We start from the raw sequence: 23,923 nt of genomic DNA, 5'->3' as shown, positions 1-23,923 counted from the left end.
GCTGAGACGGCGCGGGACCCGGGAAGATAAGTTTATTAATATTTTTAATTACAGTCCCCCCCTCCCCTGCCCGAACACCCACGCGACCCCCCCCCATCTGCCCCTCCACCCGCGGGTCATGCTGGCCGCGACTGTTATTAGCTAAACATTGTAGACATGGGTTTGTGCCAAAATGGTGCACCTGCCTGAGGCAGTCGCAAAGAAGATAAATATCTCTATTTCTCCTTGTCAGGGTCGGCTCTAGGGCGGTGCAATCGGTGCCACCGCACTGGGCGCTGACTTGGGGTGGGGGTGTCATTTTCACAAGTATATTATCATTTTCCTGCTGCCGCTTTCCTGGCCTCCAGCAATTTTCAGGCATCAATTAAAATGCCAAGATAACTCGGGTGAGTAATCATCTTCCTGGAAAGAGACCAGAGGTTTGTCTAGTGGAAGTTTGGACTCATTTTAAGGTAGCACAGAGGGTTAAAATGCCTGCTGCTAAGAACGTGTACTATGCAGTTAACAAAGTGCATATAATGTAAATAGGCCAGTGTGTTTTTTCTGTAAGAGAGCACCTTTTGTTACTTGTCGTTCATAAGTGAAAATCCTAATATGGAACATTGAGCTATTAACTGTCATCAAAGAACTTAATGCAAACTGGACGGTATATGTGAGACCTATATGTTTTTTTGCCCAGTCTTTCATTATCCTAACCTTGCCAAAAGGGTTCATTGGGGTAGAAAACGATTTTCTTATTATTAAAGAGAACCCCTAACAATGATATTATGTTTTAAATTCTGAATTTGTGCTTTTCCAGAATAAGGACTCTTAAACTTTATTCCCTACCAGTATCAATGACATGTCACTCCTACACTACACCTTGTAGTCCTCTCTGATGTAACATTTCCTATGCACTGATTTAAAAACATATGATTGTCTCTGTGCAATGTGTGTGTGATGTAGAGTGCTCTGATACCTTACACTAGTATGAATGGTGCTATAAAACTAAATAGATCTGAGAGACAGTGGTTATGGAGACTTGAGGGGCACTGTTAAATTGTGCTTAGTGAGAGAATCTGTGACAGAGGTGGTCATTGGGGGGGGCCTACAAACATTTTCGCACAGGCCGCCACCAGTGTTAAAGCCGGCCCTGCTCCTTGTTCTTTCCTCTTTGTCTGTGTGCTTCATTCTGCAACCGGCATGCATATAGGAAAAAGCCCACGAAGATAGTTTTAGGTCTCGCCTAGCGAACGCAGCGCATGCGTAGCTTCGCCTTGGCGATACTATTGTTGTCGGTTTGGTGCACGAAGGGAGACAAAACATGTGCGCGCCCGGACAGCCGATGTGCACGCTCACGGCGTCTGCATCAGCTTGGGCCTGGAAAGCACATGGGCAGGCGCACGGCGTGTCTTTCAGCTTGGGCCCGGATAGCACATGGGCACGCACATGGTGTATTTCAGCTTGTTTTAATTGAAATCACTGCAGGCTACGATGCTTTCCTTCTCGCTTCCTGCTACCCATGGGATAGTTGACAGAGTGAGGTTTCAGCAGCAGTCATGTGAGACCGCTTTGGCAAATGCGGCCCACTTTTTGCACACACAATGCTGTCTTCTGATTGGCGGAGAGCAATTCAATGTCTACCGGGCTGCGTTTTATGTAAGACACTTTAGCTGCTGGTGCTGATGCTCGGAAAGATGACTCCGGGCAGCTAACCTGCCCAGGGCAGTAGAATCATTCTAAACCAGAGCCCTGGCTTGGTGTAGCGCACAGCACTATCTCTGCCCCTTTCTGAGCACTTTTATAGATCTGATAGTGTGAACCTACACCACCAGAGCAGATGCCAGCTGGGGTCTTAATTTCCATGCCTAGGCTGTGTTTCAGGCTCTATGCACATACAGTCCTTGGCCTCTGTGTCGATGGTTTCAAGGTCAGCACAGACTTATTATCACTCAACTAAGCAGCACTAGTTTTATTGACCTTTTCATTGATGACATCCCTTATTTGTTCCAAGATGTGAACCCGAACCCTCCAGCTTGCTTACTTGGCTACAGATGTTTGCAGCAGACTAAATCCACTGAGCTGTATTACTAGAATTGGATCAGTGGCGTACCAGAAAATTACACCCCTGCCCCTACGCCACAGAATGTGACAAGGGGCCCAGAGTCTCCAATATCTCACATGAATTATTTGGCCTTGGGCTTAATGGGGGCCCCTTGAAGAGTTGGAGGCCTGCGTTATGCTCCTGAATTACATCATGTAACCCACATGTTACATAGAAATCTCTACAACTGCAGCTTAAACCTACTGAGGTGTTATTTTGGGTTCAGCCAATGCACCTTGCAAAGTGTACACCAGACGTGTCCAATGTAGGTCCAGGAAGACTTCACTATGACAAGACTTGCAGGCTAGTAATAACTGGGAAAAAAATTATATATATATATATATATATATATATATACATATATATATATATATATTTATATATATATATATATTCACTGAAAAAACCATAGGTTTCAGGCGCGTTATAGTTAGAAATTAGCATTTAAAAACCCATAGAAATTAACTGAAAAAACCATAGGTTTCAGGAACGTTATAGTTAGTTGGACATTTCACTCGTACAAAACCATAGAAATTCCGGCGTTATAGTTAGTTCAGCTAACTATACCTTGCACCCCCGCAATGCACTGCTGATGATGTCACATATTACATCATTCATGACATGGTCAGTGACATCACTGATGATATCTCAAATGACATCACTGATGAAATCACTGATGGAATGATCCAGTGACTGTGTGTTTCTGTAAAGTTTAATTTTGTTTTATATAGATACCAAGCTATATTGAGGAATGAGTGTGTGTATAAGTGTCTGTATGGAGGATTTAGTAGGTACGTGACTGACTGTATAAGTGAGTGATTAAATGTGTCTTACTGAATGCATGGGTTAGTGACTAAACTGTGTGAAAGTCTGTATCAGTCTGTCTGTTGTTGTGTAAGCTGCTGCATGGGTTGGTGAGTAGCTGCATGAGTGTCTATATGGGTTTTTGATTGCTTGCCTGAGTATTTGTATGGCTGCCTGAGTGTGTGTGTGGGTGGGTGGGAGGTGTGTGACTCTGTGCATAGATGTGTGGGTGGTTGATTCACTGGGTGTATGGGTTCAAGAGTGCATGTGGAAACAGCTGTATGGGTGGGTGAGTGTGTGTATGGGTGTGTTGGTGAGTGAATGGATGTCTCAGTGGTACATGTGCAAGTAACTACATATGTAAAAAGCAGTATATGTGAGTGATGGTCAGCCGTGGTCCATGGAGGGAGTTCCGTGGGGCGGAAAGGAGGGGCAGGGGAGGGGCGGGTGGGGGGTACTAAACACCGGAATATAGATAATTGGAGGTAAGTAAACAATTAAATAAATAAAACGAATTTCGTAGCACGCTGCATCACAAAATGCGATGCAGCATGCGCTACGAAATTTGTTTTATTTATTTAATTGTTTACTCACCTCCAATTATCCATATTCTGGTGTTTAGTACCCCCCACCCTGCCCCTCCCCCGCCCCACGGAACTCCCTCCACGGACCGCGGCTTGTGATGGTGTATATAAATAACTATATGTGAGAGTCAATAATTGTGAGAGTGGCTGCATGGATGAGTGTGTATTTGTATCAGTGATTCTATAAGAGAGTAATTATGTGTTAGTCTCTGTATGAATAAGTGAGGTTTTGTCTGTATAACTGTATAGGTGAGTAAATGGAAGTGTGATTGATTCTTTGCATGACTGACTAAGTGTGTGAGTAACTCTGGATATGTGGCAGTGTGTGAGTGTCTGTATAGGTGCATGAGTGCATATGATAGTGTTATATTGATGAGTGACTGCATGTATGAGTGACTGTATGGGTGAATGAGTGGATGTGTGTGTAGACCTAGGAATCATTCAGTGCGTATTTAGTAACTGGTATTGATGTGTCTATTTTTTCGAAAATGATAGTCTGTATTTTACAGTGGGTGTATCAAAGGTTATATTCAGGTGTGAGGAGGTGCATCAGATTTTCACGTGGATGATGTCATCAGTGATGTCATCAGTGATGTCATTTGAGATATCATCAGTGATGTCATCAGTGATGTCACTGACCATGTCATGAATGATGTAATATGTGACGTCATCAGCAGTGCATTGCGGGGGCGCGAGTTATAGTTAGCTGAACTAACTATAACGCTGGAATTTCTATGGCTTTGTACGAGTGAAATGTCCAACTAACTATAACGTTCCTGAAACCTATGGTTTTTTGAGTTAATTTCTATGGTTTTTTAAATCAAAATTTCTAACTATAACGTGCCTGAAACCTATGGTTTTTTCTGTGAATTTCTATGGTTTTTTAAATGCAAATTTCTAACTATAACGTGCCTGAAACCTATGGTTTTTCCAGTGAATTTCAAAGGTTTTTTAAATGAAAATCTGTAAGACTAATGTACCTAAATCCTACGTTTTTTTTATTTTCTATGTATATATATACATATACATATATATATATACATATATATATATTAAAAAAAATTGTGAATAATTTTAGTTAGGAAAACTATATTCATTCTTTTTAAAAAAAAATATTATACAAAAGTCGCACACCCTTCGAGCACCCTACACGATAGCTGCGCGCATTCCGGTAGCCATTTTGAAAAGTCACGCTGGGTTCGCTACTTCCGCGTAATTTGTAAAGTATGAAATATCTTTAAATTAATTATAAATAAAAATTTTCCTTTAAGTGTTTGTCTAAATGTATTAATAAAAGTATTTTGAAAGTATTATTTTCAATATAATTTCGACTAAAAATTATTAGATTATTATTGGATTCGGAGGTTAGGAAGGATGGTCATTTTGCTTGATCTGTTTTGCAAGATTTTTTGGTCTAGTCAGGTGGGCACCCTCCTCCAGGTGAGGTACGGCTTGAGGATTCTATTCAAAAGGTGAGGAATCAACAGGCAGAAGTATCCATCAGAAGAGCAAGTTACTTATCTTCGGTGACACTTTTTCTGGTGGATACAGTATCTGCCTGTGGATTCCTCACTGTCCCACCCGCCTCCCCGTTGTCCACCTGTTTCTACCAAAAGATGCTTTTACTGTTTGGCATGAATGTTTTTAATATGTCTTAATCATGCTTATGTTTTAATAGTGAGAAATGCTTGATCTGTTGCTATTTCTTTCTGCCTTTATTGGTTATGCATTTGTGTATATATATATCTATATATATATATATTCACTTAAAAAACCATAGGTTTCACACATGTTATAGTTAGGTGGACATTTCACTCGTAAAAACCAATGAAATTCCCCTGTTATAGTTAGTTCAGATAACTATAACTCGCGTGCCCGCAATCCACTGCTCATAACGTCACATATTACATCACTCATGACTTGGTCAGTGGCATCACTCATGACATCACTGATGACATCATCCTTGTGATAGAGTGGCGGTCGCGCGAGTTATAGTTATCTGAACTAACTATAACGGGGAAATTTCATTGGTTTTTTACGAGTGAAATGTCCACCTAACTATAACATGTGTGAAACCTATGGTTTTTTAAGTGAATTTGCAAGGTTTTTTAAATGCTAATTCCTAACTATAACGTGTGTCAAACCTATGGTTTTTTCAGTGAATTTGTACGTTTTTTTAAATGCTAAGTTATGTATGTATTATTATATTTTTTATATATTTATTTTACAATAAACTACGTATTAAAAAGTTTTTTTTTTTTTTAAGGGTTTTTCACAGTGCGCGCACCGTGCGCGCACCCCGCGATTTTTTGAAAAAAATTAAAATGTTTTTTTCTGCCTTCGGGGTCCTTCAGGGACCCCCTGACAAAGGCTAGGGGGTCAGGAACTCTCTACCCTGCCCCCTTTTCACGTTCGCCACCTTCCTTTTTCACTCTCGCACTCAAAACAAACAAAATAGCGGCCGACACTTCCTGATTTTGACCGATTCGAACGTTGGCTGACATTTAACCACCAATCAGAATTACGCTCGCGCACGTTAGGGTGCGCGCACGGTGCGCGCACGGTGCGCGGCTATAGATATTTATGTGCTTTTAACTCAATTTTCTCAGGAACTACTGAACAGATTGACTCCATATATGCAAAAGGCACTTCCCTGACCTGAGGACTACCTCTTTGCCAAATTTCAAGTAATTCTGTTCAGCCGTTCAGGCTGTACCTTCGACTAAAGGTCCTATGGGAAAATACATGGGGAAAACACGTTTTGGGACCCCCTTTTTTCTCGGCCCCCGCTTGACAAATCCCCCCGAGACTTTCAGGGTAGGAGCTGAGTGGAGCGCCCCATTAGTTTTGAAAATTTCGCGAAGATTCGTCAACCGGTGCCAAAGTTATTCAAAATAGAATTTTGAGATTTCCTATGGAAACACGGTCCTAACTATAACTATCTACTGGCGACCGCCAGTAGATAATATATATATATATATATATATATATATATATATATATATATATATATATATACATATATATACATATATTATCTACTGGCGGTCGCCAGTAGATAGTTATAGTTAGGACCCTGTTTCCATAGGAAATCCGCAACATTCTATTTGGAATAACTTTGGCGCCGGTCGATGAATCCTCGCGAAATTTTCAAAATAGGTGGGGCGCTACGCTCCGCTCCTACCCTGAAAGTCTCGGGGGGATTCGTCAAGCGGGGGCTGAGAAAAAAGGGGGGTCCCAAAACGCGTTTTTCCCATGCATTTTTCCATAGGACCTTTAGACACAGCTACAGCCCGAACGGCTGAACAGAGTTACTTGAAATTTGGCAGAGAGGTAGTCCTCAGGTCAAGGAAGTGCCTTTTGTAGGTCTGGTGTAAATCTGTTCAGTAGTTCCTGAGAAAATAGCATTTAAATCAATATATATATGTGGGCGGAGCCTAACCACACATCTCATCCTGAGATCTGATTGGCTGTCAGCACTTCATCCAAGAAGTGTTGGCAGCCATCTTGGGATCAATATACATGATAGCACCTCATTAAAAAGCATTGCAGTTAATAGAAGATTTTAAGACTTTAGTTACATTATAAATCATTTGTTGATGGTACCATACTCATTTTAGGAATTGTTGTATGTTCTAAGGTGATTTCACCATGTGAAAAAGCCTTCTGCTGGGATATCATGATTGAGAGAAAAATATTTTCTCATGCTTTTACCACAGAGGTTTGGAAGGTGATCTATAAGCTAAACTGAGAGCTTATTTTCTGTAAATTCACATTATCTTTCTCAGTCATGTGAGAATGAAGTCTGACATTCTCAGTAAAACATGTACATCCAACAAGGGCAGAGACTGTCAGTTGATTCCTTTGTGTTCTACTGCAGCTTTCCAGAGTGTTCCAAAGAACTACTAGAGCGCTAACCGTCCTACTTATGATAAATGTATGGCACACCTGAAGCCATCTTGCTTGGATTAAAGTGGTAACTCTTAAAACATTTAATTTAAAAAGGAACAAAATGAGGGGGTTCATTTTTCCATAAAAAGTATGATTAGTGCTGCAGAAAGAAAAATTAGGGCACATTTTGAGTGACTTCTCAAATCCTGGCATGCAGACTGAAACATGCACTTTCAATACCAGCAGCAGTTTTCCCTGGTGAGCAGTAGCTTTACTACAGTGATCTAATGAGCAAAAAGAGTGCTAACATTCTGATTTTATGGCAAATGTGTGACACATTTGAATGCCTTCTTGATGGAATCAAAGTAAAAAACTGAAAGTATTTCCTACTGAGGAGACTGCAGTAAATGAGGAAATTAGGAAACTTCATAACAAATAAGTCTCCCAAGATGGCCACCAGAGACAAAAGAGCCCAAATGTAGCCCAAATATCACCCAGATGTAGCCCAAGTATAGCCCAATGACAGAATGTCCAAGAATGTTCTTAAAAACAACTAGAGCACTTACTGTCTTCATTATGACAAAAGTATGGCACACCTGAAGCCATCTTGATTGGAATAAACTGGTAACACTTAAAACATTTAATTTAAAAAGGAACACAATGAGGGGGTTCATTTTGCCATAGAAATTATGATTAATGCTGAAGAAAGAAAATGAGGGCACATTTTGAGTGACTTCTCAAATCCTCTTCTATTTCATTAAAAAATTCTGACATGCAGACTGAAACATGCACTTTTAATACCAGGAGCAGACTTCCATGGTGAACAGTAGTTTTACTACAGTGATCTAATGAGCAACTAGAGTGCTAACATTCAGAATTCATGGCAAATGTGTGACATATCTGAATACCTTCATGATGGAATCAAAGTAAAAAACTGAAAGCATTTCCGACTGAGGAGACTGCAGTACATGAGGAAATTAGGAAACTTCATAACAAATAAATCTCCCAAGATGGCCACCGGAGACAAAAGAGCCCAAATGTAGCCCAAAATCACCCAGATATAGCCCAAATATAGCCCAATGACAGAAGTGTGCAAAACACTTATTATTTTGTGTTTTTGCAGTGTTATATAGTGCAGACTTGTCAGGTATTGGAGTGCTTTACATGAGCATCGGTTACATCACACAAGAACAAATTCATTTTGGTTGTAGACATGGGGAGACTAAGTGATTTGACCAGAATCACAGAATGTCGAGCTGAAGCAGAAACTTCAACCTGGTTCCCCAGTTGCAAAGTCTGCAGTTCTGGAAGTAACACCACATCCTCTCCCCTAAGTGCAACATTTAATCAAGTTGTCAACTAGATAAAAAAACATAAAGATAACAAATAATTTAAAAGTGCTTTGTCGCTATTTGAAAACTCAGAAAATATGTCCTTATTTTAGTCTTTTAGAGCACTAACCATAATTTTGATGCCAATAAGACCCTCTCATATATGTAATTTCTAAAGGAATGCTCTAGGTATTACAGTTTTGATTACATCAAGATGATGTCAGGCGTTCCACACTTTTGTAATAAATATAGAATGTTAGCAATCTAGTTGTTCATTAGGATACTGTTGAGAGGCAGAGGCCAGGGGCACGGACTCTGAAAATTGAAGGCAGGTAGGAGGGTGCAAAGGCAACAATTTAACCACACTGAGCAGGCAGGAAGGGCCGTGGAAGCACAACAGACTATGGAGGGCAGTGGAAAGGGGGGCAGGGGCAACAAACCAACAATACAGGACTTGCAAGAGAGGCTGTTGGAGGGAAGATCTATTACGGGTCAAGGAAGCTAGGGGCGGTCCCCAGAGCCCCGGGAGCCACCACAGAACTGAGCAGGAGAGTGAGTCAGGGACAAAAGGGGCACCTTAATTTGAGCCGGGGTGCCTAGGAACGCTTGCTCCAAAAATGAAGAAAACAGAAATATGAGACATGGAATTGGAGGCAGAATACAATGGCAGTTTAATGAGAAGATGCAACTTCAAAGAAACCGCAGAATAGAGACATAAAGTACAAAATACAGAATCCAGATAATCATACAGCTGTCATGATATTCTCTGTATCTCAATTAATGGACTGACAGAGAGAGAGAGAAAACACATCTATAAATGCATCATGAGAAACAAGTTACACCAAGGAAAATGTTACCTAGGGACACTCACATTTACTCTTAGAGCAAGCATTCCTGCAATTACAATACAACATCTTTTAAATGCAAAAGTAAAGAGAACAATGGTTAAACATAACATGACATTTCATATAGGTAAAATAGAATAAGATACTTCAAGCAAAGCAGAGCAAGACATTTTAAGCAAAGGAAGACAAGAGCTCCCAGTTCTTGGGGGAAACCTGCACACCCTGTTAACCTACATACAGACGGCGAGGTTGTCCGTCGATATCTGTGGGTGCTCCCTTTTTATATCATTTTGTGGGCTCCTTTGCACGCTACATCTACCTACGTATGCTACCCAAAAGCTTCGTCTGCAGATTTTACCAGACATTTCGTCATTTACCCACTTAATGCTGACAATGGACTGGGTGAAAAGGTCAGTCTCTCAGGCCAATCGCTTATCGTAAGTTCCATAGAGCAAGCAGAAAATAATGGGTATTGTACAGGAATTCAATATATTCATGTATAAAATCTCCTCAGTTCTCCTAACTTGACGCTCTGCGGTTGCCACTTCCTTAAAAGCGGGAAACCTGCCCAGGAAGCAAGTACCAGTCCAGGATGCAGCCTACTGTATGTCGACAGCTTCAGGGGGATGTTGAACTTTGATACCGAGCACGGAGCACTCGGGTAGGGTGGGGGCTACTAGTTTGGAGCAGAAGGCCTCGCAGACCTGCCTTCAGACTGCTATACACTAAAATTGCAGAGCTATGGTCAATTTAACAAAGAGGCCTACATATTGAACAGAAGGGCCTACACAGGGGTTTTATGCTGGCTGAGTGGTAAGGATGTCTCAGGATAATTATATAGCAACACAGGACCCGCTGGTCAATTTAATACGGCCTACAAATGCGGCTGGCAGGGCAAGGACAAGGGTCTCATACTTCAGGTGTGGACAGAACGGGCCAGGGGCCCCCTGTGATACAAAATCTACCCTCCTTCAAGGCTGTGGCAATGTAATAGACCATTGTGGGCAGAAGGAAGAGGCAATGGTAGTACAACCATACATGCCAACAGACCCGATTCAGCCAGGAAACGTCCAATGTTTTTAAGCTCAAATGGGCTTTATTTGATCTGTCTCCTGTCTACAATATCCTCTTTTTCAATGTAACTCAAAGGGGAAAATCAATACCCCAGTTTTTTTTCAAAATCTCCCTCTTACCAAGTTCAAAATGTTCGCAAGTATGGTACATTGGATCATGGAAGGAAATGGGATAGGGACATGGACTTGGATAACAGAGGACAGGAGAGACATGGAGAGGTGCACCAAACTGACCCTGCAGGGCAGGCATCAGGGTTTGCAGCAGCACAATACACCACACAGGGCATGCAGGACGGGAGTGCAGCACAACAATCCATAGAAAGCAAGAGGGAGGGGACAGGACCATGCACATGGACAACAGAGAACAGAGGGGCAAGAGGCAATGGTAGCTAGCTGACCATAATGGACAGACAGGAGAGAAGGCTGCAGCATAACAGACCATAAAGGGCAGGAGGGACGGATCAGGGGCATTACAATGGAACAGACAAGCCAGGAGGGAGGGAGTAGGGGTCTGCACATGTAAACAGAGGGCTGGGGGCAAGGGGGCAGGGCAGGAGCAGCAAGATGGCCATGGAGGTCAGGCAGGATGGGCACTAGAAGCAAGACACAACATGAAGAGCAACAGTGAGACTGTGATGGCATACACACAGACCATGGAGGGAAGGTGGGAGGGGGTCAGGGGCAGCTAACTGACCACACAGGGAAGGTGGGAGGGGCCATGGCAGCACAGAAGACCATGCATGGCAAGTGGGAGGGTTAGTGGCAGCACAATGGCTATGATGGGCAAGAAGGAGGGTGCAGGGGCATGCACAAAGGACGATGGAGGATAGAAGGGAGGGTCAGGACCTGTGCACAGACAAGAAAGTTCAGGGGAAGGGGCCTCACAACAGACCACACGGGGCAGGCAGGAGGAGCAGTTGCAGCACAACAGACCAGGGAGGGCAGAAGGGTGTGGCAGTACAATGGACCATGGAGGACAGGAGGAAGAGGATAGAGGCATGGCATGTGGACAGGCAGGGTGGAGGTGGCAGGGACAGGTTACAGTCATCTGACAATGCTAGGCAGGTGGGAGGGGAGTGGCAGCTCAACAGAACACTCAGAGTAGATAGGAGTGGCAGGTCCATGGGACATGGTGGGCAAAAAGGATGGAGCAGGGGCATGCACAAAGACATCGGAGGGCAGGGGGAAGGAGAATAGGGGCAGCAAGCTAAGCACAGAGTTTAAGCAGGAGGTCAATGATGGGGCATAGAATTGGGCAATGGAGGGCAGGAGGAGTGGACTGGTACATCATACTAAATTGAGGGCAGTGGCAGCACATCAGACCATGCATGGCAGGAGGGAGGAGGCTAGTCCATGGATTCACACAACAGAGGATAGGGAGGAGGGGGATGGGGCAGCAAGCTAACTGTTCAGAGAAGGCGGGTATTAGAAACTTTATTGTTTTTAAAACATTTTGTCTGTGCAAACTACTTAAAATATGAACAAGTATGCAGCATAATCTCACTTTTATTCAGGAAGAAGAAGACGTTAGTGACTGTGACTCCGGGCTCACTTGGCAAAAACACCCCCTGACCCTCCACCCCCTATCGCAAAATGTAATGCCCGTGAAAAGGGTAGGTGAACACAGTGTTATATAGAACATAGTCCTGAGAGCACGATTGAAAATGAAAACTAGATATAGTGTATGGTATAAACTATGCACCAAAAAGTGTGATATAAGATGAACCAGGCGTGAAATATAATATGCAATACATTGTGCGCAATGACAGATTCATTGGAGAGCGCGAGATAACACAGGCACTAGCGCGTGCTATGCGATATGCGCCTTGGAGTGTAATATGCACAGGGCAGTGTTGTGTAACCTAACTAGTCTCTAAAGTTGTAATATAAAATATGTGCTGGGGAGTGTAACGTTGCATATGCACTGTGACAAAGATATGGATCCCAAATTGTAATATGAATGGCATAGCACTGTGCGTTATAACATAGGCATCGAGGAAGGCACGTTAGATGGGGCAATATAACCCGTGCGAAGACAAGTGTGGCATGACATTTTCACGGGGTGGTGTTACAGTGCACATGGGCTAGAGAGTGTCATAGCATATGCACTAGCTAGTGGAATACAATACAGAGGTGTGTGGCACTCGGCAGGCAATGGTGGGTGTAACACAGCATTGGGCTCTGTCAGGAGCGCGCTGTGACTCGCAAGTGATGTTCGTCCCCTTTCCAGAGAGTAAAATAAAAAGTATTACACATCCGGCAGTGGATGTGTGTTTTATTAACTGTGAGGGGGGTTTCTTGCATAGTTTTGGTCGAATTTTTGTCGAATCCCCTTTGAATGGCTTGGTGTGCATGTGTATTAAATGTGCCCGTCAATAGCTACCCATGTTTGTATAAATAAACGACAAGGGTGTCTACCGGGATTAGGCACGGTAGAGCATCAGACATGTCAGAGCTTCACTAGTGGTGTAAATACATTCCACGTGGATTAATTGCATGCATAGTCGCCTTTTAATGAATATCACGCAAATCGTCATGGTGATAGGTACGTACGGTTTGTCCAGCATGTCCTAGGTGTGTCTATAAATATATATTTTTTAAAAATAATAAAAAACAGTGGCCGGCCCTGGGGATTGGGGTCAAAAAAATATAATTAGGAGACAGGCCCTGGGGGATTGGGTCATCAGGGCCAATAAATTAGAATAAGAAGGGGAACCACACAGCCCCCCTTCTTAAAAAAATAAAATAAATAAAAGACTGGCATCGTGCCGGAGGCCATGCCCCCTCCATGCAGCACTCTGCAAACGCGCCCCCAACAGGCATCTCCAGTATGCGCCAGGGAGCTGCGCTGCAGACAGGTGTTCTGAGGCCAAGCCCCTTTTTACACCTCTCTGCAACGCAGCTCTGTGGCGCTTACTGGAGGTACCTAGTGGTCTAGTGTGACCCTAGGGACCCTTAGGATTCAAGGGGACTTAATCTCTCAACTTAGAACAGCCACAGGGCGCGTTTACACAGTGGTGAAGGGAGGGGACGGGGCCTGAGGTGACGTGTGCAAACACGCACCATGGCACGTTTTAAATTGGGGATATAATTTCCCTTCAATACTGAGGGCCCCTGGGGGCTAACTAGCCCACCAAGTGCTTCCAGTAAGCGCCACTGAGCTGCATTGCAGAGAGGTGGTCCAGGCCGTGTTACTTTTTACACCTCTCTGCAACGCAGCTCTGTGGCACTTACTGGAGGTACCTAGTGGGCTAGTTGGACCCTAGGGACCCTCATGACTCAAATGAACTTAATCTCCCAACTAAAAACGGACACAGGGCGTGTTTACACAATGGTGAAAGGAGGGGACGGGGCCTGAGTTAACGTGTGCAAAAACGCCCTGTGGCCTGTTTTAAGAGGTAGTTTTAATCCCCATGCCCTATTATATACTAGGGGCTTATAGAGGAGGTAAGGCTAATCACAGGGGGACCCCAACGCATAATGTTCCCTAGTGTATGTAGGTGTTTTCACTGTATTCTAAGTGTCTTTTAACATAGCACTGGCTCTAGGACTGGTTAGTCAGACTCAGTTACCACCAGTATCCGTCTGAAAAAGTTGAGGGTACAGGATGATTTTGCAACAAGGCTTCTTTCTGCTCTTCTTTTTGTTCTTTCTGCACGTTATCCTTCTTCCTGCACTTATCTTCGTATTTGAGGACTTCTGTTGCTTCTTTCTGCACTTCTTTTGTTTCTTTCTGTGCATTTTTTCTTCTTTCTTCACATGTCCTATCTCTGTAGGCATAGTTAGAAATTAGCATTTAAAAAACCTTTGAAATTAACAGAAAAAAACATAGGTTTCAGGCACGTTATAGTTAGGAATTAGCATTTAAAAAACCTCAGAAATTCACTGAAAAAACCATAGGTTTCAGGGGTGTTATAGTTAGCTGGACTTTTCACTTGTACAACACCATTGAAATTCCCCCGTTATAGTTAGTTCAGCTAACTATAACTCGCGCGCCCGCAATGCACTGCTGATGACGTCACATATTACATCACTCATGACATGGTCAGTGACATCACTCATGACTTCACTGATGACATCTCAAATGACATCACTGATGACATCATCCTTGTGATAGAGTGGCAGACCTCCTCTCACCCTAATATAACCTTTGATACACACATTCAAAAATAGAGACTAAAATTTTCAAAACAATGGACATACCAATACCAGTTACAACAACCTCTTCAGTAATTCTAAGATCCACATACACATCCACTCATTCACCAACAGTCCAATACAGTCACTCATACATGTACTCACTCATCATATGTACTCATACACCTATACATCCTGTTACACAATGCCACTCATCCATAGAGTTACTCACACACATAGTCACTCATGCTAATAAAGAATCAAACATACATTTACTTGCATATACAGTTATACACACACCACCACACTTACTTCTACGGAAACTTACACATACTTAGTCTTTTAAACAATCACTTATAGAAACACATACTTATTCATACAGGAACTCTTTCAATCTCTCACTCTCACATATACTCACATATATACACCAATAGTCACATATACTAGTTTAAAACATATGTAGTTACTCATAAAGACACTATTGAGACAGTCATTCACTCACTAACACACCCATACACACACTCATCCACCCATACAGTCCTGCACACATACTGTGTTCAACACATACAAACAGTGAGTCACTCATTCATGCACCTATGCACTACGTAATACCCCCACCGAACCATGCAGACACTCAGACTGATACTCAAAAAACCAACTAATAACCTATATAGACACCCATGTAGCTACTCACCAACCCATGCAGCCACTTATACACAAAGTGAGAGACTGATACAGATATTTACATATTTAAACATTACTCACTAAGCCATGTATTCACTATGATACACTTAATCAGTCAGTTACACAATCAATTTTTCAAAAACAAATCATCCATTTAGACACTTATATACCCATTTATTCTTCCATCGACCTTGAGATATACATATATAAAACATATTTAATTTTCAGAATAACACACATTCACTGGATGATGTCATCAGTGATGTCATTTGAGATGTCATCAGTGATGTCATGAGTGATGTCACTGACCATGTCATGAGTGATGTAATATGTGACGTCATCAGCAGTGCATTGCGGGCGCGCGAGTTATAGTTAGCTGAACTAACTATAACGGGGGAATTTCAATGGTTTTGTACAAGTGAAAAGTCCAGCTAACTATAACACCCCTGAAACCTATGGTTTTTTCAGTGAATATAGATATATATTTAGTATACTATGTATACATGTGAAAATATGTCAGTCCACCCGTTCACCTCTGTGGCACAGAAAAAATGGGAGGAACTGACGTCAGCACGCCGACGAGGTCCTCTTATGGCATCATACGGTGTTGTGAGCGGAGCCATGCTATTATGACACTGTCGTCGACGTGGGAGAGCTAGGAAAGAATTTCCGCAGAATGCTGGTGCAGGGGATATTCACCTAAGTGTTCAGGCTAGTCCTTTGGGAACAACTGTTTATGTTGCCACTCCAGAAACCAAAACCAGTGATCCAAGGGCAGAGGCCCTGCATATGGCACATGAGGTGGGGAGCCCAGTCGTGTGCACCGGCGGGGCAGCGAAGTGACAAGCACCACTACCCACAGAAAAGGTAACAAGGGCACTGAATAACACAGGATCTTCTTATTGTATCTGGCAGGAACAACAAGGTTAAAATACCCTAGTTCCAAAATGTAGAATGAGTCCTACAACGGTCTTGAAGAGGACCTGCGATGGATGCCGCTTCTGCCTTCTGTGCACTGGAGGCTGCACATGGGTCACGCGGTACGGTCATACTGCGGTGGAACGCACACTCGATGACCTCTCATGGCACTGCTACACACTTTGGGTACAACGCTTTCCATTAGCTGTGTTTTCTGATGACGTGTTGCGCCGGCCCCGTCCAACAGCAGAACCCCTTTAGATCCAAACAGACTCTTCCACTCTCTCACCGGAAGTGAAACCAGGCCACGCGGACACTTTCACAATACTAAAGCGGGGACTGCACTTTTTGGTAAAAAAACCACATTCCTTCATCCTAATTTATCAAATAAACGACTCACTGAAGAACAGGGGCCAACTTCAATCAGTAAACAGCTGTTAAAACGACATTTGTTACTTTGCGATACCATTACAACACATGCATTACCACGCATGCGTAGTACATCGCAAAGTAATTACTACGCATTTGTTTTAGAAAGCATGGTCATTTACAACGCATGCCTTTACAACAAATTTTGTTGTAAAGGTATGTATGGTAAATGACCATGAGTTCTAAAAACAATGTAAATGATCCACATCGTTGTGTGGAAATGTGGATTTTCCTGATCAGTTATGTCCCCTATCTTGGACCCCAACGGTTCTATATGCATGTTACAAATACATGTATGTTCCCTCCAGTTCCAGTTTCTAAGAACGCAAATATATGTGTGTCTACCGTCGACATGTTCTCTGTCAGATCCGCCATCAATGGGCTGGATATTCGATTCCTAAGTATGAAAGGCCACCGACTTTATATGGCTAAGTTACTCCATTTTTACAGTTCAGGCAAGTAGGCCCGATTCTGTCCTCAAAGCCTTTCCCTGCTCTCTGTCTCTGACAGCTTCAGCTTGAGCTCGCATCTGTATCCATGAACTTTGTCCTACTCCCTGTGCAGCTAACGGTGCCTGCCTCGGCCAGTTTTCGCCTGCCTGCCAAGAAGCTGTATTTCACCTTCGAATTATCTATCTTGCTCTTCAGCCGATGCATTCCTGTCTAGTGATTTAGGTAAACATTTCCTTTAGCTCACAAGCAAAGGACTCAGCCTTTCCGTCCTCCTGCAAGTGATTCATAGCCCTGCTGCCATGGAAAGTTTTCTGCCTCTCGCATCTCATATAGACACTTAGGCGTTTGTGCACGCACACAGTCAGTATAGACTAGATTCTGTCTGAGAGTCCTTCCTTGTGGATAACATAGTTCTTTAAACATAGGATGTTAGATATGATTTGGGATTAGGTTGACTTGACCCCCCAGACTTCTCGTCTCCACATGTAGAGCTAAATGTCAAGTCCCTTCACCCCCTAGTTGCACGTCACTCACACGTCATGCTGCTGTGCGCGCATCTATGCCAAGTATTATCTTATAGATCCACCTATGTCTGATAATCCTAACCAATCATGTTTCTTTTATTCCTTATTACGCCTAGTTTCGATTACGTACCTGTTATGTCACTTTTCTTATCAAATGTTACGCCTTCTACATTCGTTTCATTGTAATGTACTTATTATAAAAATGCATGTCTGTCAATAAAGTATTGTACTTCACTTCCTGAACCCTCGTGGTGACGGAACCTGAAGGCCGCGACTCGAGTCGGCCATTTTGAGTGGAATAAAGCCCATTTAGAAAACCTCTTATACCACGGATTCTGCCTCTTGTTATTTTGAGCTATTTTACTTTATTTTAAGATTCCGTATGAAATTCAGTCCGGTAAAGAAGATTTTATTTACCACATAATGGCGCCCGAATAGGGACACTTTCTCATCTCACGCGCCGGCGGTGCGTTGCAGGCCCGGTCTCCTGCCACAGCTGGACGGACCATAAACGCGTACCAGCAGGATTTCCTGTAAGCTCCCTCCGGTCAAGCGGGGGCGACTGAGGCTGCGATCAACCCAGACGAGGCGGTGAGAAGTGCGAAGTATCCCGACCAGAGCCTAGCTGAGAGAGCAAGATCCGAGGTATACAGAGGCCCACCAGATATTTCGAAATCCCGATGTCCAGAGGGTCCGCTGTCCGCAGTCATCGAGTCCTGTCCATTCTCTGAGGCCTTCCGTTTCAAGGAGCTACTCGGTGAGTACCATCGCCGGGGAGGCGTGTTGACGCGCACATAGGTTGTGCCGGTCAAGACGGATTTGGGTACACAAATCCGGTCTGCACTGTTTAGCAGTGTATATGTACTGTTTAGCAGTATATCAAGTATTCCGAAGTATGCAGTTATTGTCAAGAATTCAGCGTGGTGATTAGTTAGGCAGACTGTCATCATTGTCGGTCATTGTTAAATGTTTAATGTTTAATGTTTTCAGAAATGTCTTGCATATTGTGGTATGAATGATTGTTCATTGTACATTGTTCATTATTGGGGTTTTTTCGTATTAAGTAAGTTCAAGAGTAAGTATCAGATCAGTTGTCAATATGCCGCTCTTCTCGAAGTTAAGACAGATTACTACCAGAAAAGGGGTGCTTGAAGAAGCAGTTCCTATTCCTCCTAGGGACACTCCAGGGCATTTTATGTACCATAAGCATGGCTTAGATGCCATATTGTTTCTTGATCTATGGGTAGATTATACCAAGGGATTGCCGGAAAGTCAAAGGTGGCCCGTAGCGGGAACCTGGGATGCAGAATGCATCATGAAAGTGGAGGAAGAGTTATGGAAAAGAAAGGTCAGACAATCACAGAAAGACGCTGTTGAGTTATGGCGTAAAGAATCTCATAGACGAACAGAAAAAGCACGTAGACAAGAAGAGAGGAGTAAAGAAAGTTCAAATAAAGTTCAAGAAAATCTATTAATTAAGGAAGGTATCCGAGTGAAATCAGAACAAGTAAATAGACAAAGAAATGCTCTTATGAATGGTATGTATCCCCTTCTAGCCGAAGGACTACCTAAGGCTGCTTCAGAGATGCCAAAAGACTTGCCACCCCCATTATTTCCAATTAAGGTACATCCAAAAGGGCATCCCAGAACCGCAGAAGATGTTTTTCTTTCCTCATATCTAGACGACGCAGCTCCCGAGTATGCTAACGCCGCACCACATAGACCGTCTGGTGTAGGGGTTCAACGTCAGGATCAGGTATCTGTCCCCGTGCAACAGCAAGTCCCGACACAAGCTTCGGCAAGCACATCTGTTTCCGCATCTGTCTCCGCAGTCAACTCTACAGAGGTATCGACACCCATAGTTGCTGTGTCACGTTCAACGAACCCATTCACACCCGACGCCCCAGATGGGGCCACGGGAGGTGCTAGCATTACCTTTACACCACCTAGAATAAATAAACTTGTCTTTCAAGAGTCAGCACATTCACGTACACCTAAATTCGTAAGTGAACGTACGCTTAAGGAACTCCTTGTAAATTGTAGATATGACCCGGTGGTTGGTAAAGAGGACGAAATGGTCCTGGCATCATTACGTATCAGGCGAGCCGCAGAGTATTTAGCAAGGTTACCAGGAATGACTACGCATCTAGATAACATATATCATTTTGTTCAAACAGGACGAGATCCAGGATGTATTAACAGAGCTATGGAATTCCAGAAAGTAGAAATACAGGGGGAACTGTTACGTTTCCTCATAAACTGTGTGATCAGAAATCAAGACCGCCCGGGGGTAGACCCGAATGCAATGCTTATTCTTACAAGATGGAGTCAGAATATATCAGAAGGGAGACACGATAAGCAAAATTGTATAATAGCCATGTGCCGAAAAATCCGTAAAGAAATAGAGCGTATTCATGAAGAAGGATTGGGAACAGACGAGTTTGAGCAAGATGAAGTGTCCGAATCAGGGAATTCCGCAAGACAGTCAGAGACCATAGCCTATGTAGGCAGAGGAAGATCCTGTGAAAATACTAGATGTTTTTCTGATCCCATACACTCTGTATGCCCAAATAATAGCAGAACGTATCCGACGCCTGTAATGAATCTGAAGTCTCCTGAACATTCGTTTCAAGCCGCAGATAAAATACTACGAGAACGAAGGGGTTACCACCTCCTCGATTCCATGGATGAGCAAGAATTAGCCAGATCAGCCGTTCACTGGATTGACAGTCCTGAAAAATACGGTGATGAGACCGTAGCACACACGTTTTTTAATCTCAGTACAGATGAACAACGTTTAGCTGGAATCTATATGATTCAGCAACTCCTCATATTATATAAGAGCCAACATGCAGTCGCCTTTTAATGAATATCACGCAAATCGTCATGGTGATAGGTACGTACGGTTTGTCCAGCATGTCCTAGGTGTGTCTATAAATATATATTTTTTAAAAATAATAAAAAACAGTGGCCGGCCCTGGGGATTGGGGTCAAAAAAATATAATTAGGAGACAGGCCCTGGGGGATTGGGTCATCAGGGCCAATAAATTAGAATAAGAAGGGGAACCACACAGCCCCCCTTCTTAAAAAAATAAAATAAATAAAAGACTGGCATCGTGCCGGAGGCCATGCCCCCTCCATGCAGCACTCTGCAAACGCGCCCCCAACAGGCATCTCCAGTATGCGCCAGGGAGCTGCGCTGCAGACAGGTGTTCTGAGGCCAAGCCCCTTTTTACACCTCTCTGCAACGCAGCTCTGTGGCGCTTACTGGAGGTACCTAGTGGTCTAGTGTGACTCTAGGGACCCTTAGGATTCAAGGGGACTTAATCTCTCAACTTAGAACAGCCACAGGGCGCGTTTACACAGTGGTGAAGGGAGGGGACGGGGCCTGAGGTGACGTGTGCAAACACGCACCATGGCACGTTTTAAATTGGGGATATAATTTCCCTTCAATACTGAGGGCCCCTGGGGGCTAACTAGCCCACCAAGTGCTTCCAGTAAGCGCCACTGAGCTGCATTGCAGAGAGGTGGTCCAGGCCGTGTTACTTTTTACACCTCTCTGCAACGCAGCTCTGTGGCACTTACTGGAGGTACCTAGTGGGCTAGTTGGACCCTAGGGACCCTCATGACTCAAATGAACTTAATCTCCCAACTAAAAACGGACACAGGGCGTGTTTACACAATGGTGAAAGGAGGGGACGGGGCCTGAGTTAACGTGTGCAAAAACGCCCTGTGGCCTGTTTTAAGAGGTAGTTTTAATCCCCATGCCCTATTATATACTAGGGGCTTATAGAGGAGGTAAGGCTAATCACAGGGGGACCCCAACGCATAATGTTCCCTAGTGTATGTAGGTGTTTTCACTGTATTCTAAGTGTCTTTTAACATAGCACTGGCTCTAGGACTGGTTAGTCAGACTCAGTTACCACCAGTATCCGTCTGAAAAAGTTGAGGGTACAGGATGATTTTGCAACAAGGCTTCTTTCTGCTCTTCTTTTTGTTCTTTCTGCACGTTATCCTTCTTCCTGCACTTATCTTCGTATTTGAGGACTTCTGTTGCTTCTTTCTGCACTTCTTTTGTTTCTTTCTGTGCATTTTTTCTTCTTTCTTCACATGTCCTATCTCTGTAGGCATAGTTAGAAATTAGCATTTAAAAAACCTTTGAAATTAACAGAAAAAAACATAGGTTTCAGGCACGTTATAGTTAGGAATTAGCATTTAAAAAACCTCAGAAATTCACTGAAAAAACCATAGGTTTCAGGGGTGTTATAGTTAGCTGGACTTTTCACTTGTACAACACCATTGAAATTCCCCCGTTATAGTTAGTTCAGCTAACTATAACTCGCGCGCCCGCAATGCACTGCTGATGACGTCACATATTACATCACTCATGACATGGTCAGTGACATCACTCATGACTTCACTGATGACATCTCAAATGACATCACTGATGACATCATCCTTGTGATAGAGTGGCAGACCTCCTCTCACCCTAATATAACCTTTGATACACACATTCAAAAATAGAGACTAAAATTTTCAAAACAATGGACATACCAATACCAGTTACAACAACCTCTTCAGTAATTCTAAGATCCACATACACATCCACTCATTCACCAACAGTCCAATACAGTCACTCATACATGTACTCACTCATCATATGTACTCATACACCTATACATCCTGTTACACAATGCCACTCATCCATAGAGTTACTCACACACATAGTCACTCATGCTAATAAAGAATCAAACATACATTTACTTGCATATACAGTTATACACACACCACCACACTTACTTCTACGGAAACTTACACATACTTAGTCTTTTAAACAATCACTTATAGAAACACATACTTATTCATACAGGAACTCTTTCAATCTCTCACTCTCACATATACTCACATATATACACCAATAGTCACATATACTAGTTTAAAACATATGTAGTTACTCATAAAGACACTATTGAGACAGTCATTCACTCACTAACACACCCATACACACACTCATCCACCCATACAGTCCTGCACACATACTGTGTTCAACACATACAAACAGTGAGTCACTCATTCATGCACCTATGCACTACGTAATACCCCCACCGAACCATGCAGACACTCAGACTGATACTCAAAAAACCAACTAATAACCTATATAGACACCCATGTAGCTACTCACCAACCCATGCAGCCACTTATACACAAAGTGAGAGACTGATACAGATATTTACATATTTAAACATTACTCACTAAGCCATGTATTCACTATGATACACTTAATCAGTCAGTTACACAATCAATTTTTCAAAAACAAATCATCCATTTAGACACTTATATACCCATTTATTCTTCCATCGACCTTGAGATATACATATATAAAACATATTTAATTTTCAGAATAACACACATTCACTGGATGATGTCATCAGTGATGTCATTTGAGATGTCATCAGTGATGTCATGAGTGATGTCACTGACCATGTCATGAGTGATGTAATATGTGACGTCATCAGCAGTGCATTGCGGGCGCGCGAGTTATAGTTAGCTGAACTAACTATAACGGGGGAATTTCAATGGTTTTGTACAAGTGAAAAGTCCAGCTAACTATAACACCCCTGAAACCTATGGTTTTTTCAGTGAATATAGATATATATTTAGTATACTATGTATACATGTGAAAATATGTCAGTCCACCCGTTCACCTCTGTGGCACAGAAAAAATGGGAGGAACTGACGTCAGCACGCCGACGAGGTCCTCTTATGGCATCATACGGTGTTGTGAGCGGAGCCATGCTATTATGACACTGTCGTCGACGTGGGAGAGCTAGGAAAGAATTTCCGCAGAATGCTGGTGCAGGGGATATTCACCTAAGTGTTCAGGCTAGTCCTTTGGGAACAACTGTTTATGTTGCCACTCCAGAAACCAAAACCAGTGATCCAAGGGCAGAGGCCCTGCATATGGCACATGAGGTGGGGAGCCCAGTCGTGTGCACCGGCGGGGCAGCGAAGTGACAAGCACCACTACCCACAGAAAAGGTAACAAGGGCACTGAATAACACAGGATCTTCTTATTGTATCTGGCAGGAACAACAAGGTTAAAATACCCTAGTTCCAAAATGTAGAATGAGTCCTACAACGGTCTTGAAGAGGACCTGCGATGGATGC

Source organism: Triturus cristatus, chromosome 9 (genome assembly GCF_964204655.1).
Source record: "Triturus cristatus chromosome 9, aTriCri1.1, whole genome shotgun sequence".
NCBI classification, from domain to species: Eukaryota; Metazoa; Chordata; class Amphibia; order Caudata; family Salamandridae; genus Triturus; species Triturus cristatus.
This window is presented reverse-complemented; position numbering follows the sequence as displayed.